We start from the raw sequence: 15,621 nt of genomic DNA on the forward strand, positions 1-15,621 counted from the left end.
GCAATCAACTAAGTTTGGGGATGCCCCAAGTGGCATCCCCTCTTTCTTCTAACAACCATCGGTATTTTACTTGAAGCTATATTTTTATTCGTCACATACTATGTGTTTTGCTTGGAGCATCATGTATGATATGAGTTTCTACTTGTTTTGCTTTGTGTTTTAAGTCTTGAATTCTTTCTGGACACAACTATTTGAGAGAGCCAAAATTATTCCTTGACTTGTTAAATTGCTCTCTATACTTCACTTGGATTTTTATGAGCTATGGAATTGCTCTAGTGCTTCACTTATATCTTTTTGAGCACGGTGTGCTTTAGTATTTTTGAAGAAATGCTCTCTTGCCTCACTAAGATTTATTTTAGAGTTAGTAATTTTTTAAGAAATTCTCTCTTGCTTCACTTAAATTAATTTGAGAGAAAGAAATATTATGCTCATGATCTTCACTTATATTTGTTTGAGCTTATCAAAAGAAACACATGAAAATTAGTCCCAAAGTGATAGATATCCAAGAAGGATTCAATAAAAACTTTCATGAAGATCACTGGACAAAATAAACTTGATTCCTTGTAATATTTTTGAGATATGATGATGTGATATGTGAGTCATGTTGATGAGTAATTATTCTTTAGTAAGAATATTGGTGTTAAGGTTTGTGATTCCCTATGCAAGCACGAAAGTCAATAGTTGTGCGATGAAATTACATCCTACTTGTGGTGCATTATTCCATGTTAATTATGCTTAATGCTTTCTTATGAGATTATTCGTTTCTTGGTTGGTCGCTTATCAATCTTTTGCTAGCCTTCATTTTGGATTAAGTATGATCACTACTTGTGCATCCAAAATCCTTTAAACCAATTTTGCCACACGAGTACACCATACATACCTATATGCGGCATTCCTTTGTCGTTCTAAGAAAATTTGCATGTGCCATCTCTAATTTTCAAAATAAATTTCTATTTTGTGTGCTCGTACAGCTCATGAATTGGTAGGGGGTGGCTAATATATTTCCATGCTAGATATGCTATTCTCACGATGAGTGTTTATTCCCTTGTCATTGCACGAGAGTAAGGCAAAGGTATTAGGGATGCCCGGTCCCGAAATGAAAGATGAATTTACTTTATGTTGTCAAATAATAAATTCCTTGTAAAGTGTTGGTACGGAAAGCACCCGTGGATACGGCTAGCCATGGAGAGTGAAAGTATGGTGGAAAAAGGAATACACTTTAATTTCTATTTGGGAACCGCCTATGATATATCTAGCATGGAAAGTATTGGGAACTTCTCGATTGTTCTCGTTGACAGGAAAAGCATGCCTCCTAAAATGTTTTTATCTCTATGTTTTTCGCTTTGAGCTTTGGCACCTCTACAAAGGGCCTTTCTTTTACTTTATGCAATTTTTATTTTTAATTTGAGTCTCCATCTTCTCTTATAAAGCACCAACTAGGGGACACTATGATCGCACTTAAGCATTGGGTGTAGCTAATATGAGAGTGTGTTTCATGAATGGATCAATGATTGAGCATGATGAGCTAGGGATTACTTATTTTAGCATTGATATTTTGAAAGACATGGTTGCTTGTTGATATGCTTGAGTATTTAAGTCTCATGTCAAAACTAGACTATTGCTTTGAACCATATAAAAGTCCAAATGTCCATGCTACAAAGAAAAGAATTTGTGATGAACATGTTAGGCAGCATTCCACATCAAAAATTCTATTTTTATCATTTACCTACTCGAGGATGAGCGGGAATTAAGCTCGGGGATGCTGATACATCTCCAACATATCTATAATTTTTTATTGTTCCATGCTGTTATATTATCATTCTTGGGTGTTTTATAATCATCTTATAGTCATTTTATATCAATTTTTGGTACTAACCTATTGACATAGTGCCAAGTGTTAGTTTATATTTTTTGCATGTTTTTTACATTGCAGGTAATCAATATAAAATGGAGTCCAAATGCAAGGAAACTTTTTGTGGATTTTTTGGACCAGAAGACATCCAATGGTCCGGAGAAGCGCCCGGGGGTGCTCCAAGGGGAGCACAACCCACCAAGGCGCGCCTGGAGGCTCAGGCGCGCCCTGGTGGGTTGTGCCCACCTTGGGTGCCCCCCGGACTGCCTCTTTACTCTATAAATACCCCAATATTCCAGAAACCCTAGGGGAGTCGACGGAAATCAATTCCAGCCACCGCAAGTTCCAGAAACACCAGATCCAATCTAGACACCATCTCGGTGGGGTTCGTCATGTCCATTGGTGCCTCTCTGATGATGCGTGAGTAGTCTTTTGTAGACCTTCGGGTCCGTAGTTAGTAGCTAGATGGCTTCCTCTCTCTCGTTTGATTCTCAATACAATGGTCTCTTGGAGATCCATATGATGTAATTCTTTTGCGGTGTGTTTGTTGGGATCCGATGAACTTTGAGCTTATGATCAGATCTATCTCTTTTTATCCATGAAATTTATTTGACTCTTCTTTGATCTCTTATATGCATGATTAATTATAGCCTCGTATTTCTTCTCTAATATTTGGGTTTTATTTGGCCAACTTGATCTATTTATGTTGCAATGGGAAGAGGTGCTTTGTGATGGGTTCGATCTTACGGTGCTTGATCCCAGTGACAGAAGGGGAACCAACACGTATGTATCGTTGCTATTAAGGATAACAAGATGGGGTCTATTTCTACATAAATAGATCTTGTCTACATCATGTCGTCATTCTTATTGCATTACTCCGTTTCTCCATGAACTTAATACACTAGATGCATGTTGGATAGCGGTCGATGTGTGGAGTAATAGTAGTAGATGGAGGCAGGAGTCGGTCTACTAATATTGGACGTGATACCTATATAATGATCATTGCCTGGATATCGTCATGATTATTTGAAGTTCTTCAATTGCCCAACAGTAATTCGTTTACCCACCGTTTGCTATTTTTCTCGAGAGAAGCCACTAGTGAAAACTACGCCTCCCAGGTCTCTTCTTTAACATATTTGCCTTGGCAGTCTATTTTTCCTTTGCTTTTATTTTTATATCTATTAAATGAAAAATAAAAAATACCTTGCTGCAATTTATTTTATTTGGCGTTCGATCTATCAAACTATTACAACTCTCTCACGTTCGTTTGCCAATTTCTGTGGCTGTTACCCGAAAGGGATTGACAACCCCTTTAACACATCGGGTTGCAAGTATTTGTTATTTGTGTGCAGGTGCTATTTACGTAGTGTTGCTTGGTTCTCCTACTGGTTCGATAACCTTGGTCTCATTGTCGGTGTCAAAACCGGCGGATCTCGGGTAGGGGGTCCCGAACTGTGCATCTAGGATCAATGGTAATAGGAGACAGGGGACACGATGTTTACCCAGGTTCGGGCCCTCTCTATGGAGGTAATACTCTACTTCCTGCTTGGTTGATCTTGATGAATATGAGTGTTACAAGAGTTGATCTACCACGAGATCGTAATGGCTAAACCCTAGGAGTCTAACCTGTATGACTATGGTAATGAATATCTCCTTTTCGGATTAACCCCTCCAGTTTATATAGGCACCGAGGGGATCTAGGGTTTACATAGAGTCGGTTACATAAGAAGAAATCTTCATAGTCGGTCACCAAGCTTGCCTTCCACGCCAAGGAGAGTCCAATCCAGACACGGGTACGGTCTTCAGCCTTCATGTCTTCACAGCCCATCAGTCCGGCCCATGGATAATAGGCCGGACGCCCGAGGACCCCTTAGTCCAGGACTCCCTCAGTAGCCCCTGAACCCGGCTTCAATGACAAGGTATCTGGCGCGTAGTGCTGTCTTCGGCATTGCAAGGCGGGTTCCTCCTTACAAACTCCAAAAAATAGTCTTCGGATGAAACCAACGTGTCCGGATCTACAACACACAGCCGTAGAGGTTATAGCACTCTCATGAATCCGATCTGCTGACAACTTAATAATATGATGTCACGCCCTCCTGGCCTGTATTTCGAACCGTTTTGTGCCCCGCTGTTCCACGTTTTGGGGGCGTGGTCTTTACTGACACGTCTTGTTAAAGCAGGGTTCGTGCCCCCTTATTGCGGGATTTTCATCAATACGAGCGTGGGTAACCCAACCGTCCTGCGGGAAAGATTCCTTAGGAATAGGCAAGTTCTTAGGCTTTAGGAGGAGGCGTTTCAATACTAGAGGCCTTTATAAAGGAACCAAGGGGCGTCCTTTTTTACGCCAAACTCTTCCTCAACCTTCCCAACCCCGAGTTCCAGCACCCAAGGTTCGGCTCCATTGCTTTTAGCCTTCCCATCATGTTTGGATCCATCTCCCAAGGTCGATGGGTGGCTTCCTCCGTTACAGAGGAGGATATTGCAAAGCTTCGAGCAACCAGATATCTGACCGCAGAGATCCACCACTGGCTTCCTGCTCAAGGACAAGTTATTCCGACCCCCAGATCCGGTGAGAGGGTTGTGTTCATTCCCCACTTCCTCCGAGGGTTGGGGTTTGCGCTTCATCCCTTCGTCCGGGGGCTAATGTTTTATTACGGACTGGATTTTCATGACCTCACCCCGGACTCGATTCTCCATGTCTCGGCGTTTATTATTACATGCGAGGCCTTCCTTCGAATCCCCCCTCACTTCGGCTTATGGCTTAAGACCTTTAGTGTGAAGCCGAAGACAGTCGGTGGGGAACAGGCGGAGTGCGGCGGTGCTACAATCAGCCAACTCGCCAACACTCCTTGGCCAAAAGGTTCTTTTACCAAGATGTCCAATTACTGGCAGCACGAGTGGTTTTACATTATAGAGCCCCGCAGTACTAAGTGGGTTGCTGCACCCACTTTCTGTCCCGACCCACCGTCACAGCTTGCATCGTGGGTCAATAAGGGGCTGGACTGGGGATCGGTCGATGAAGTGCGGACTTTACAAAGCCGCATCCGAACCCTCCTCGAGAGAGATATCGATCTCGTTAGTGTGATTGAAGTGATGTTAATCCGCCGAATCCTACCCTGCTAGCGTGCCTCACCGCATGTGGGAGTTTGATCCAGAAGGACCACAGACCCTCCAATACTTCTTCAGCGCCACACATGAAGGGATGTGGAAGTCGTTTTTCGGGAAGCGGAAACATTGGCCGGATACCGCTGAGGACGCCGGCCTCAACTGTAATCGTCCGGATACCCCTGTAAGTACTCGGCTCTCGGATATTTTGTGGTCATGCATATAGCAATATGACACTGAACATGCTATCTTCTTCCAGGGCTGGATAAGGAAGGCGGAACTGATAATGTGTTCGGCCCCTCTACTCGAGGGTCCAGCGAATCTTGTCCTAGCAAGGATGCTGGCCCCAACACCATACCAGGTGCCAGAGAAGGAGGACGAGGCGGAGGACAGGAGGACCAAGGATGGACCCTATTCCCAAGGAACCTCGGACTTTGTGTCTGGGGGAATAAAAATCCCCTCATCTGAAGACAAAAGTAAAGGGTGTCCCTAGAAGAAGAGGGCCGCCTCCGAAGATTGGGAGAAGCAGGCTCCTAAGCGAGGCAAGATGCCTCTGGGAGGCATCCCGGGTCTGGAGGACGTCGAAGTGCAGCCTCATGACGAGGACAAGTCTCCGGCCCATTCGTAAGTGAACAAGGTTGTTTTAAACATATCTCGTTCTTTTCATTTGATGCCTGGAACATACTTTTTTTTGCAGCCCAGCGTGCAGTCCCCTTCAACAATCCTCTTCCTCGGGGGACCTTCTCCCGGAGATGATGGAAAGCAAGATGCCCCCACCGGCCTCTCCGTCCAATATGGCAGACGATCTCGAGGTGTCATCGCGGAGGGTCTCCCCCGACCAACAAGTGGTGCAAGGGATAACAAGAATGTTACATGAAGGTGATACTTCAGCGGCCCAGGGTCTGGGGTACAACAATGAAGACCCCAAATAGTCCGGGATGCAACCAGATACAAATAAACAGATCCCTTCAAAGGGTGACCGTACTCCTGCGGCTGCCTCCGGAGACCCAGAGGCACCGGATATCTTGACGAACATGCTGCGGCAGGCGTCCGTTTCATAGGAACCTCGCACCTTGATGGGTACGGTGATTAAAAAGGTCCTATCCGCGAAGAGCGGATTGAATGAGGCTTTTGCGAGCCTGCTGAAAGGCTTCGAGGTTTGTGATGTAATGTGTGCAATTGTGATTTATTCAGAAAATACACCTGTGTATAGACAGTAGCCCCTGAGACTCCGGTTGGCTTCCCATGGGAGGCGAACGGAGGATCAAGAAGAAATTTTGGAGGACTAATCTGATTACCTTTGAACATAGCCCGCTTCTCCCCTGGCAACTTCCCGGACGGCGGATATTGCCGAACTACAGCGGAAGCTTGATGTGGCCGGGGATGACATTGCATTGATCAATATGCGTCTTGACAAGTCGCAAGGTATGTATTTGGAGCAGTCTCTGTACGTACATTTTTGTGATATAAGCATGAGGCTGTAAGCTGTACCTGGCTATAGATGGTGCTGCCGCCATTGAAATTCTTCGGGCGGAGCTAGCCCAGGCCAAGGAGCAGGCCCAGTGTAGTAATGCGGCTGCCGAAAAGGCATCGACTGAGTTAGAAGCCGAACGGGCTGCTCAGCGTCGAGACGAGGAGAAGATATCCATGATGGCGCTCGAGCTAAAAAATGCTGCTAGCCGCTGTGAGCTCCTTGAGAAGGAGAAAGAAGCCAGAACAGCTGAAATTGAAAAGGCTTTACAAGAAGCAAGAGAAGCTCGGTCTGAATCAAGAGCGGCCCGTGAGGAGATCCGGCAAGCTGGGGAGATTGTGGCTGGTAAGCCATTTTTTCTACAAGCTAAGTTCGGCGATCCGAACTATGCTCAGCTGAACCAATTGTGGAGTTCTCTGGACGAGTTTTTAGACTTGTCGAAGAGTTCTTCCGATGCGGTGCAATATTATCAGGCGCGAGAGGGGTATGCAACGGAGAAGCTTTTCTGGTCACAGTTCGGTGCCTCGAAGCGCCCCCTGTTGCTGAATGAGAAAATGTCCCAGTGGGCCAAGCTTCATAGGATATCCGGAGCCACTATGAAGAACGTCATAACCCGGTTATGGCCAGCGGAGCCTGTTCCGAATAGTTACTTTGGCTTGGTGCAACGGCTTGTGGATGCAGTGCCGCATATCGACACTGTGAAGCGATCGGTGTGCATCGAGGGTGCACGGATGGCTTTTGCCCGAGTCAAGACATTCTGGGGGAATATGAAGGCCATCGATGTTGCGGTGAAGAATCTGCCCAAGGGTAAGGATCGCCATGAACCGGAGCATTATTTTGAAGACATCCTAGTAGCCGCCCGCTTGATAGAGGGTCAGTGCTCAAAAGACATAATGTTCGAGTGAGATGTATGAAAATTGTAAAAGACAATTTTGTAGTTAATCTATTTATGTTTTGCTTGAAATCTTGAATTCCTCATGTGCGGCCATTTTGATATAATCTGAAAGTTTTCCAGTCGTCGGCTTCAGCCCCCTCGTAGGAGTACGGGGGTGTTCGAAACAACATTTAATCACTCTTTATCCAACATCTTGGTCCATGAAGGAGGTGATAATGCGGTGAACAAGGAAATCGGACTATAGGGCGTTAACGCTTTCACTTAGCCATAGGAGTTTCATTTTGGGGCTACGATATAGCCCCTGGTATGTATGTGGCGTATAATGCCTTTCATATTTGATCTGGAAAAGATCCCTCGTGTGACACGGAGAATCGCTAAAGATTCCAAGAAGTCGTCAAGTGGTTGACCAGCTCACGCTGCATCATGACAATCAGTTTTTGGCTTTCTCTACTGAGGTGCTCGTCCGGTTTAGACTAGGGCAAAATCATAGTAGTTCTCCCTTTACTACCCTAGCCAATAGAGCGGAACATAGGGTAGCAAGCACAGGAGCCGGGCAACCCAACTATTGACCCAAGACAATGATTCGGAGCTGATGCATATAAGGCCAAACTTGCGATGCTGAAGTATGCTATAGAGCTGTTCGGACTTTTACTGGCAACTCATTTGTTCCCACACCAAGCCCCTGGTAGGTTATGGCAAGGTATTTCTGTGAAATAACCGTAGGAGCCATATTTGTCGGGTAAACAATCAGATGATTAGTTCGGAAATTGTTTACTGGTAACTGAGTGATATGCCAATGATTACTTATGATATATATATTAAATCCATCCGCCCGGCTATTTGACATGCTCGGGGTTGAAGGCGGAGGAACATGCATAGTACAGGCTCAAGAAATAGGGAGTGCGGTCTACAAAAAGTTATTTCGGACCTCTTGTCGCACGTCTGCGCCGCCAATCCTCGGTCGGGAGAATCCTTGATGGAAATAGCCCCTTAGGTGAGTGTACTGATACGTCTTCGTCGTATCTACTTTTCCAAACACTTTTGCCCTTGTTTTGGACTCTATCTTGTATGATTTGAATGGAACTAACCCGGACTGATGCTGTTTTCAGCAGAATTACCATGATGTTGTTTTATGTGCAGAAAACAAATATTCTCGAAATGACCTGAAGCTCCACAGGAGGTCTTAGAAAAAATAATAAAAAATCCTCACCAAATATGAAGACCAGGGGGCCCACACCCTTCTCACGAGGGTGGGGGGCGCGCCCCCCTAGGGCGCGCCCCCCTACCTCGTGGGCCCCCTGGAAACCCTCCGACGCCAACTCCAACTCTATATATTCGCTTTCGGAGAGCAAAAAATCAGGGAGAAGAAATCATCGCGTTTTACAATACGGAGCCGCCGCCAAGCCCTAAAACCTCTCGGGAGGGCTGATCTAGAGTCCGTTCGGGGCTCCGGAGAGGGGGATTGGTCGCTGTCGTTGTCATCAACCATCCTCCATCACCAATTTCATGATGCTCACCGCCGTGCGTGAGTAATTCCATCATAGGCTTGCTGGACGGTGATGGGTTGGATGAGATTTATCATGTAATCGAGTTAGTTTTGTTAGGGTTTGATCCCTAGTATCCACTATGTTCTGAGATTGATGTTGCTATGACTTTGTTATGCTTAATGCTTGTCACTAGGGCCCGAGTGCCATGATTTCAGATCTGAACCTATTATGTTTTCATGAATATATGTGAGTTCTAGATCGTATCTTGCAAGTCTATAGTCACCTATTATGTGTTATGATCCGTTAACCCCGAAGTGACAATAATCGGGATACTTACCGGTGATGACCGTAGTTTGAGGAGTTCATGTATTCACTATGTGCTAATGCTTTGTTCTGGTTCTCTATTAAAAGGAGGCCTTAATATCCCTTAGTTTCCAATAGGACCCCGCTGCCACGGGAGGGTAGGACAAAAGATGTCATGCAAGTTCTTTTCCATAAGCACGTATGACTATATACGGAATGCATGCCTACATTACATTGATGAACTGGAGCTAGTTCTGTGTCACCCTATGTTATGACTGTTACATGATGAACCGCATCCGGCATAATTATCCATCACTGATCCGGTGCCTATGAGTTTTCCATATACTGGTTTACGCTTATTTACTTTTCTGCTGCTACTGTTACAATCACTACAAAATACCAAAAACATTACTTTTGTTGCCGTTACCACTACTATCATATTACTTTGCTACTAAACACTTTGCTGCAGATACTAAGTTTCCAGGTGTGGTTGAATTGACAACTCAGCAGCTAATACTTGAGAATATTCTTTGGCTCCCCTTGTGTCGTATCAATAAATTTGGGTTGAATACTCTATCCTCAAAAGCTGTTGCGATCCCCTATACTTGTGGGTTATCAAGACCTTTTTCTGGCGCCGTTGCCAGGGAGCATATCTCTATTCTTTGAGTCACTTGGGATTTATATCTGCTTATCATTATGAAGAACTTGAGAGATCCAAAAACCAAGATCTATCCCTCAACTACGAGGGGAGGTAAGGAACTGCCTTCTAGCTTTGCACTTGATTCACCTTCTGTTATGAGTAAGTTAGCGACACCTACACCTGCGTCTGCTATTCGTTCTGATATGTCGCATGTTATTGATGATGCCACTTTTGCTATGCATGATACTTATGATGAAACTGCTTCTATGTCTGATACTACTGTGCCTCTTAGTGAATTTCTTGATGAACAAATTGCTAGGGCTAGAGAAAAAGAAATTATTGAATCTAAATATGATGATGATAGTGATGATGAAAACATGCCTGTTATTCCTAAAGGTTATCTTTTTGATAAGGAATTTTCTGCCGCTATTTTCGCTTGCAAGGATAGATATGAGCTTAAGAGGTTATTAATTAAATGGAACAAGGAATCACTTAGAGATAGAATGAGACCTGGCCCTGCTTTTGCTACTTCACCTATATCTGTTCCTGATAAAGATTATGAATTCTCTGTTGATCCTGATATAATTACTTTGATTGAATCTGATCCATTTTATGGCTATGAATCTGAAACTGTTGTGGCACGTCTTACTAAGTTAAATGATATAGCTGCCCTGTTCACTAATGATGAGAGATCACGTTACCTCTATTTACTCAAAATATTTCCGTTCTCATTAAAGGGTGATACTAAGATATGGTTTAATTCTCTTGATCCTGGTTGTGTGCGTAGTCCCCAGGATATGATTTATTGCTTCTCTGCTAAATATTTCCCTGCTCATAAGAAACAAGCTGCTTTGAGGGAAACATACAACTTTGTGCAAATTAAAGAAGAGAGTCTCCCACAAGCTTGGGGGAGGCTTCTCAAGTTACTTAATGCTTTGCCTGATCATCCTCTTAAGAAACCTGAAATACTTGATATCTTTTATAATGTACTAACCGATGCTTCCAAAGATTACCTGGATAGTTGTGCTGGTTCTATTTTCAGGGAAAGAACACCGGATGAAGCTGAAATTCTATTGAATAATATGTTGACAAATGAAAATAATTGGGCACCTCCTGAGCTAGCTCCTGAGCTAGCTCCTGCTCCAATTACTGAGCCTATTCCTAAACCAACTCCGAAGAAGAGAGGTGTTCTATTTCTCAGTCCCGAAGATATGCAAGAGGGAAAGAAATCTATGAAAGAAAAAGGTATTAAAGCTGAAGATGTTAAGAACTTACCTCCTATTGAAGAAATACATGGTCTTAATTCACCACCTGTTGAAGAAACTTATGATCTCAATTATTTATTTGTTGAAGAACCTCCTGATCCCGATATCCCGACACAGGTAGTAAAGGTAAATTCTCTCTATAGATATGATAAAGCTGAAGTTCCTCCTACTAAAATTGCTAGTCAGTGCTTGGATGAGTTTGATAACTTTATGTATAAGAAAGACGACTTCAATGCTTATTTTGGTAGACAATTAAAAGAAAATGCTTATATGATTAGATGCTTGGGTGATTATATGGCTGATATTAAAGGTGAACTTAAACTTGTTAGCAAACATGCTTCTATGGTTACCACTCAAGTAGAACAAGTACTTAAGGCTCAAAAAGAAGTGTTGATGAAATGAATAGTAAGAAAAATGATTATGCTGTTAGAGTGGCTACTAGAACTGGTAGAATGACTCAGGAACCTTTGTATCCTGAAGGCCACCCTTAGAGAATCGAGCAAGATTCTCAGAGAAATAATATTGATGTTCCTAGTTCTTCTAAAAAGAAGAAAAGAAAAACGACAGAACTATGCAAACTTCTAGTGAACCTATTGCTGAACCACTTGATAATCCAAATGATATCTCTATGTCTGATGCTGAAACACAATCTGGTAATGAACATGAACCTAATAAAAATATTAATGCTGATGTTCATGATGATGCTCAACCTAGTAATGACAATGATGTAGAAATTGAACCTGCTGTTGATCTTGATAACCCACAATCAAAGAATCAACGTTATGATAAAAGAGACTTTGTTGCTAGGAAACATGGTAAAGAAAGAGAACCTTGGGTTCAGAAACCCATGCCTTTTCCTCCAAAACCATCCAAGAAAAAGGATGATGAGGATTTTGAGCGCTTTGCTGAAATGATTAGGCCTATCTTTTTGCGTATGCGATTAACTGATGTGCTCAAAACAAATCCTTATGCTAAATATATGAAGGATAGCATTACTAATAAAAGAAAGATACCGGAAGCTGAGATTTCCACCATACTTGCTAATTATACTTTTAAGGGTGGAATACCAAAGAAACTTGGAGATCCCGGAGTACCTACTATACCTTGCTCCATTAAAAGAAATTATATTAAAACTGCTTTATGTGATCTTGGAGCCAGTGTTAGTGTTATGCCTCTCTCTTTATATCGTATACTTGACCTGAATAAGTTGACACCTACTGAAATATCTTTGCAAATGGCTGATAAATCAACTACTATACCTGTCGGTATTTGTGAGGATGTGCCTGTTGTGGTTGCAAACGTTACTATTTTAACGGACTTTGTTATTATTGATATTCCCGAGGATGATAGTATGTCTATTATTCTTGGAAGACCTTTTCTTAATACTGCAGGGGCTGTTATTGATTGCAACAAAGGCAATGTCACTTTTCATGTTAATGGTAATGAGCATACGGTACACTTTCTGAGGAAACAACCTCAAGTTCATAGTATCAACTCCATTGGAAAAATTCCATCGATTATAATTGGAGGTTTTGAATTTCCTCTTCCTACTGTCAAGAAGAAATATGATATACTTATTATAGGGGATGTGCATATCCCCGTTGAGGTAACTTAGTGTTATTCGAAATTTCTCCGGTTCCATGATTATCGGAATGAGTTTGTTAACAGGACTTGATCAACCTTGTTAGTGGATTCTTTTTGATGAGCATGAGATGGATGAAACTAGAAACACAAACTTCTGTACCCTCTTTATACTTTCTTTTATTTATATTAAATAAAGTACTCCCTCCTTCCATCTATATAGGGCCTAATGCGTTTTCAAGGCTAACTTTTACCAAATGTTAGAGTAATAATATATGACATGCAACTTACACAAAACATACCGTCAAATTCGTATGTGAAAGGAGCTTTCAATGATATAATTTTTACATTATGCATGTCATGTATTATTAATCTTATCAATAGTCAATGACGGTCTTGAAAAATGCATTAGGCCCTATATAGATGGAAGGAGGGAGTAAAAATAGTATTTTTTCTGTCTGTTATCTGATTATCCGTGCAATATAAAAATAACCCGAAAATAAAAGTCCTCAGAATGACATGCCAATTTAATATGATTTTTTCGGGAATATTTTGTGGATTTACTATGCAAAAATCACCGCGGGAGGAGCTGCCACCTGGCCACGAGGGTGGTGGGCGCCTCCCCCCCTATAGGGCGCGCCCCCTGCCTCGTGGGCCCATGGTGGCCCTCCTCCACTTATCCCAACACCCATCTTCTTCCTCCATTTCACACAAACCCGAAAAACCAACTCAAGCACGAGTTCCAGCCACTTTTGCTGTGATTTTCGATCTCCTTGCTCAAAGCACCTCTCGCAAAACTGCTTGGGGAGATTGTTCCTTGGTATGTGACTCCTCCATTGGTCCAATTAGTTTTTGTTCTAGTGCTTTATTCATTGCAAATTTGTGCTGCATAGGTGACCATGTTCTTGAGCTTGCATGTCAAATTTATATGGTTCCAAGTAGTTCTAATGCTTGATATAGGCTCTAGGCACTTGTAGGAGTAGTTACTATCAGTTTTATTGAGTTTGGTTTACTTTTATTTTGAAGTTACTAAAAATTTCAGATTGTTTCAGAAAAATGATGAGGAGATTATTGAGGGGCTCATCAAGCTAAAGCTCAAAGGAAAAGGCACCGAAGCCTAAGTATAATTTGCCACGCACCGTAGAGATTCGGGCGTGTGAATGGCCTTCTGAAGACTTCTTGAGAGCAGCCGATATCTATGAAGATTTTCATGAATTGGCTCACAATGCAGGCCTCACCGCTTTCCTCCACGACCAATGCGATCAGTATCTCTTACTCACAAATACCTTTGTGCAAAACTTTTATTTTCATCCTAGGAACTCACCACCTACAGTGGAATTTCATTTATATGATGAGCCTAAGGAGATGTCACTTTATGATTTCTGTCGGATTTGTTTAGTCCCTTTTGAGGGCAAGACAGAAGAACCACATCATGATGATGTGGCTGTGTTTATTGATAATATCACTGTAGGAGAAACCAGGAAGGTCTCCGATGCACGAATCACTAGCATACATTTTTCTGTTTTGCGTTACTTTGCATTATTTGCTAGTCGTTGTTTAATTGGACACGGAAATTCTGGAAACCTTAGTATCCCTGATTTAATTATTCTGCTCCAAGGTTTATATAGTGATAACACTTTCAGTTTGGGCGGTATTATTGCTAGACGGTTAAATATGAACCATACTAAGGGCCCCATCTTTGGAGGCATCTATGCCACACGCCTAGCCGCACATTTTAACATACCTATTAGGCATGCTGAGAAGGAAGAAAAGGTGCTGCCCCATGTTTATCTAGATCATAAAAGTATGGTGGCACATGATTTTATTGTTAAGAATAGGGCAGGGGAGCTTAGATATCAATTGTTCTTTAATAAACATCATCCTGAGAATATTACCTTGCCTCCTCCTTCTTTGTTTGATTTGACTGTAGGCACATATCTTGTTCCGTTGACGGCTATTCACGCCTACCGGAACCCTGCACCAACCGAGGAGCCAGAACAGGAACCACAAAATGAGCCTCCACGACAATCTGTTTATTCTTGGGATCCAGAGATGACTGTCAGCCAGTGGCAGTCAGAGTCCTCCTCTTCATCACAGTATGACCCCAACAACTATTATTATGGATATCCGCCAGGCCAGCCGTGGCCATAGACCAACTTAGGCCAAAAGCCTAAGCTTGGGGGAGTACGTATTTCTCCCCGACATTACATTTATGTTCACACACACTCATTGCTAGATGTCGGTGCTCATACTTTTTCACTGTAATATCCATGCTAGTTTATTTTCTTTTTCATGCTTTCTTCTTGTGTGTTTAATAAACCTTAAGAAAAACCAAAAAAATTAGTAGTAGTTTATTTTTCTGCTGTAGTAGTAATAATTAAAAAGAAAACCCAAAAATATTTCCCATTCTTCTTTTGCTTGTTCGGAGCTTTCCCGTGTAAATAGTTTTATTTCTTTTCTTTTATTTGGGGGTCAGTAGGAGAAGACCATAATTAAATTGTTGAAGTGGCTCTTATATGCATTATTGTTGAATTAACCAAAGAGCCATATTGGCTTGTCTTCTCCTGTTTATTGTATGCTCACAGATTCCAGCTTAGTCCAATGCACGTGCACTCTTATTATTATTATTCACACCGTTTGGTCGTGCAAGTGAAAGGCAATTATGATGACATATGATGGACTGACTGAGAGGAGAAAAGCTGGTATGAACTCGAACTCTTTTGTTTTTGTAAATATGATGAGTCCCGCGCTCTTGATTCAACTTATTATGAATAAACATGTTTGCAATGACAATTAGAGATCGTAGTTGCTTGTGCCATGCTTGATTAGCTATGAGTTATAATGATTTACCTTGTATGCCAACATGCTATTAAGATGGTTATGATGTGGTATGATGGGGTGGTATCCTCCTTTGAATGATTTAAGTGACTTGACTTGGCACATGTTCACGCATGTAGTTGAAACAAATCAACATAGCCTTCACGATATTTATGTTCATGGTGGATTATATCCTACCCATGCT

Source organism: Triticum dicoccoides, chromosome 6A (assembly GCF_002162155.2).
Source record: "Triticum dicoccoides isolate Atlit2015 ecotype Zavitan chromosome 6A, WEW_v2.0, whole genome shotgun sequence".
Lineage (NCBI taxonomy): Eukaryota > Viridiplantae > Streptophyta > Magnoliopsida > Poales > Poaceae > Triticum > Triticum dicoccoides.